Source organism: Pelophylax lessonae (assembly GCF_965119305.1).
Source record: "Pelophylax lessonae genome assembly, chromosome: 3".
In the NCBI taxonomy this organism is placed as follows: domain Eukaryota; kingdom Metazoa; phylum Chordata; class Amphibia; order Anura; family Ranidae; genus Pelophylax; species Pelophylax lessonae.
The window spans coordinates 254,818,715-254,823,981 of NC_138770.1; the positions used below are offsets into that span (position 1 = coordinate 254,818,715).

The 5,267-nt window shown below is 54.5% G+C and overlaps 1 pseudogene across 1 annotated transcript; it reads left to right on the forward strand.

Moving 5' to 3' along the window:
- The first annotated feature begins 1,160 nt into the window (after positions 1-1,160).
- Positions 1,161-2,458, forward strand: LOC309550142 (annotated as a pseudogene). The gene is made up of 2 exons: positions 1,161-1,277; positions 1,365-2,458. The product of its transcript is annotated as an uncharacterized misc_RNA (transcript).
- Positions 2,459-5,267: the final 2,809 nt, after the last annotated feature.

The following is a 5,267-nucleotide window of genomic DNA, read 5'->3' on the forward strand; positions in this document are numbered from 1 at the left end:
AGAGGGAACTCAGGAGACTGCAACGTCTGATGCAGTCCCTGCAGGACCTTCACCACTGCGGCTGGGACGTTAGGCAGGACCTGGAGGACACCAAGAAGAGCCTGAAAGGACACTTCGAGGAAGAATCCAGGCACCTCGTCTTCCGTTCCAAGGTGGAGAATCTTGAGAAAGGTGAGAAATGTAACTCTTTCTTTTTCAGGAAACTCCACTCAGGACACACTCCCTTGTCTGAGCTGCGGGATGAGACCGGAACACTCCAGAAGGGGAAGGAGGCTGTGATGCAAGTGGTCAGAGACTACTACACCAACCTCTACTCCCCGAAAGAAACAGATACGGCTGAGGCCGACAGGTTCTTGTCAGGTATCACTAACCAAATTGATCCTGCAGGTATGTCGGCAATCAACGCCCCCTTGGCGCTGGAGGAGCTGCACTCTGCCGTCAGATCCTTTAGGCAAGGCAGGACCCCGGGCTGCGACGGTCTCCCAGCGGAGCTCTATGTAGCGCTGTGGGATCTCGTTGGCCCGGACCTGCTCGAGCTGTACGAGGAGATGGTGGTGGAGGGCACAATGCCTCCGTCGCTGAGGGAGGGGATGATCACGATTTTGTATAAGCGTAAGGGGGAGAGAGGGGATCTGAAAAATTGGCGTCCCATCTCTCTCTTGAACGTGGACTACAAAATCCTCGCCAAGGTTCTGGCCAACAGGCTGAAATCTGTCATCGGACAGATCATCCACCCGGATCAGACTTGCGGCATTCATGGTCGCAGGATTGCGGACAGCCTTGCGCTTGTCCGGGACACGGTCCAGTACATTCGAGGCCGCCGTGTGCATGCGGCCCTGGTCAGTCTTGACCAGGAAAAGGCCTTTGACCGTGTCTCCCATGAGTTTATGTGCAGAGCTCTGCGCAGGTTTGGTCTTGGGGACATGTTTTGTTCGTATGTGAATGTGATGTATAATGACATTTGTAGTACGGTGTTGGTGAATGGCTGGAAAACTGACCCTTTCCCTGTTCTCTCTGGGGTCAGACAAGGCTGCCCTCTCTCACCTCTGCTTTTTGTTTGCTGTATAGAGCTCTTTGCCGAATGCATCCGACAGAACCCAGAGATCAGAGGGATCACCGCACCGGGACCGGACAGAAGAGTTGTCAAGTGCTCACTCTACATGGACGACGTAACGGTGTTCTGTGCTGACCAGCGCTCCATTGACTCGCTCGTCCAGACCTGTGAGGACTTCGGCAAAGCTTCAGGGGCAAAAGTCAACTGCGGGAAGTCAGAGATCATGCTCTTCGGAAAGTGGTTCCTGCCTTCTTCTGCATCCATCCCTTTCAGCATCAAGGCGGACTTCATCAAAATTCTTGGAGTTTGGTTTGGAGCTGAGGGCGCAGCCCTGAAGTCTTGGGAGGAGAGACTGTCCAAGATGAGACAAAAGTTTGGACTATGGAGCCTCAGAGAACTCACCATCGAAGGGAAAACACTGGTACTCCGCAGCGAGATCCGTACCTCGCCCAGGCCTGGCACCCCCGGGTCAACACCTGCAAGGCCATCACCAGGGCAGTGTTCCACTTCATCTGGGGCTCCAAGATGGACAGAGTGAAGCGAGCAGTCATGTTCAAGGAACCCCTCAAGGGCGGTAAGGGCGTGCCCGACATCGCAACGTTACTGGGGGTGTTCTTTGCCTGCAACTGCATCCGCAGAACTTTGATTGACAGAACTTCGGACTCTGGAGGCAACTCCATGTCCCGTTTTTTCCTCCTGCCTCTCTGGAGGTCCCTTGGATGGGACAAATGGGACAGCTCCATCCCCTACAACTGGGACACTCCTTGGTACTACTTGGACACTTTCAAGTTCATCAAGGAGCTGGGGCTGCATGGAGTTAAGCCCGACTTGTGGAAGCCAAAAACTATCTACAAGTTGATCAGAGCATCGGACATTGCTGAGACTGTTCCAGGCCTCCCTTCAGCCACTTGCAAAGTGGTCTGGAGGAATGTTTCTTCAAAGAGACTCACCAACAGGCATAAAGATCTGGCGTGGATGGCTGTCCAGGGAGGGCTGCCACTCAGGACATTTATGCATGCCAGAAACTTGTGCAGATACAGGCACTGCCCCTTTTGTATCATCAACGAGGAAACGTCTTTTCACGTTTTCTGGGAGTGCTCATTTGCACAGAGCCTGTTGAGGGCCTTGGAACCTGAACTTAGAGACTTTGTTCCACAGACTGCCATCACACATTTTGCTGTGCTGAATGGACTTTTTCATGGTACTTTTACACAAGAGGACATTGACAACGCCTGGCGGGTGTTGTGTTGCTTTAAGGACGCTTTATGGTGCGCCAGAAAGCGCCTTATCCACCAGCGGGAGAGGATGTCCATTGAGGACTGTCGCAGACTGGTTCACAGTCTGCTCAGAGACTATAACCTGATGGATCTCATGGAGGAAGAGGAGGTCTGAAGATTTCCCCTTCCCCCACTCTCCCTTGTGTGTCTTTGTCCATTCAATAAAGCTTCGGGCCTGTGATTTCATTCCCCTCCCCTTACCCCTCTCTCCCACCCCCCCCATCACACCTGTTGCTTTTTTGAAATGTTATAGTATTGATACAGTTTGAGTAATGCACGTATATACAATGTCTTTAGTTTCATGCTTCAGGGGTATTGCGGCGTCATGCATGATGTGATGGCACGGGGTAGCATTACTCCGCACAACACATCAGATATCATACCGCAGAATGTATGTATTTGATTGAATGTATTTATTTGTATGACCAGAAATGTATTGTAATGTAGTGTATTTATGCGCTGCGTCGCAGTACAGGGGAGAATGTACCCCGACAAAGTATTGTTTTTTGTATATCTTTTATGCAAATAAAGATTACATTTTCAAAAAAAAATAAAAAATAAGCATTGTGGTCGGTGGGTTTCAAATGATTTCGGGTTACTAATTTTCCCATCTCATTGTGGATTTCTAGATCCAAAAAAATGACCTTTGTATCACTGATATTCCATGTAAGTACTATGCCCTTTTGGTTGGAATTCATATGTGTAATGAATCTATCCAATGAGGTGCGACTCCCTTTCCACACAATCAGGAGATCGTCAATAAATCGACTATAAATGACTAATTCCTCCGGTTTGGGATTGATAACATGTTGGTGTTCCCAATGAGCCATGAACAGATTCGCAATGCTGGGTGCGAACCTGGCCCCCATGGCAACACCTTTGGTTTGGAGGAAGTATCTCCCTCCAAACCAAAAGTAGTTGTGATCAGTGATGGTAGTAACTGCGTTTAAGTAAACGGCGTTACTTAACGCAGTTACTTTAGAGGGTAACAAGTAATCTAACTGAATACTCTTCCTCTAACGGTAACGCCGTTGCCATTACTTGGGTGGCGTTACCGCAATTACATCTACCGCCACTAGATGGCAGTAATGTAATTGTAATTCCTCCTCTCCTCTATGACCGAGGACGAGAGAGGAGGAGGAGGAGACTGTGAGTGAACAGAGAGGACGAGTGCGGACTCCGGACTGAGTGAGACAGTGAGTACAGAGTGCCAAGCCCAGCAGCCAGCCAGCACCACCATCCCCAGCCAGCCAACCATCACTACCACCATCCTCAGCCAGCCACCACCACCATCATCCACCCCAGCCAGCCACCCACTCACCATCACTACCACCATCCTCAGCCAGCCACCACCACCATCATCATCCCCAGCCAGCCACCCACCCACCATCACTACCACCATCCTCAGCCAGCCACCACCACCATCATCATCCCCAGCCAGCCACCATCACTACCACCATCCTCAGGCAGCCACCACCACCATCATCCCCAGCCAGCCACCATCCCCAGCCAGCCACCACTACCACCACCATCCCCAGCCAGCCAGCACCACCATCCCCAGCCAGCCCCCACCACTACCACCATCCTCAGCCAGCCACCACCACCATCATCATCCCCAGCCAGCCACCATCACTACCACCATCCTCAGGCAGCCACCACCACCATCATCCCCAGCCAGCCACCATCCCCAGCCAGCCACCACTACCACCTCCATCCCCAGCCAGCCACCACTACCACCACCATCCCCAGCCAGCCAGCACCACCATCCCCAGCCAGCCGCCATCACTACCACCATCCTCAGCCAGCCACCACCACCATCATCCCCAGCCAGACACCACCACCATCATCCCCAGCCAGCCACCACTACCACCACCATCCCCAGCCACCACTACTACCACCATCCCCAGCCACCACTACCACCACCATCCCCAGCCACCACTACCACCACCATCCCCAGCCACCACTACCACCACCATCCCCAGCCAGCCAGCACCACCATCCCCAGCCAGCCACCATCACTACCACCATCCTCAGCCAGCCACCACCACCACCATCATCCCCAGCCAGCCACCATCCCCAGCCAGCCACCATCACTATTCACTACCACCATCCTCAGGCAGCCACCACAACCATCATCCCCAGCCAGCCACCATCACCATCCCCAGCCAGCCACCACTACCACCACCATCCCCAGCCACCACCACCATCATCACCACCATCATCCCCAGCCAGCCACCACCACCACCATCCCAAGAAACCACTACCATCCCCAGCCAGCCAGCACCACCACCCCCATCCCCAGCCTTCCAACACCACCATCCCCAGCCTGCCACCACCACCATGCCCAGCCTGCCACAACCATCATCCCCAGGCAGCCACCATCACATCCCCAGCCAGCCACCACCACCACCAGCTTCCAGCCACCATCCCCAGCCAGCCACCACCCCTAGCCAACCACCACCACCATCCCCAGCCAGCCACCATCACTACCACCATCCTCAGGCAGCCACCACCACCATCATCCCCAGCCAGCCACCATCCCCAGCCAGCCACCACTACCACCACCATCCCCAGCCACCACTACCACCACCATCCCCAGCCAGCCACCACCACCATCCCCAGCCAGCCACCATCACTACCACCATCCTCAGCCAGCCACCACCATCATCCCCAGCCAGCCACCATCACCATCCCCAGCCAGCCACCACTACCACCACCATCCCCAGCCACCACCACCATCATCACCACCATCATCCCCAGCCAGCCACCACCACCACCATCCCCAGACACCACTACCATCCCCAGCCAGCCACCACCACCACCACCACCATTCCCAGCCACCACCACCACCACCATCCCCAGCCTGCCACCACCACCATCCCCAGCCAGCCACCACCACCACCAGCTTCCAGCCACCATCCCCAGCCAGCCACCAT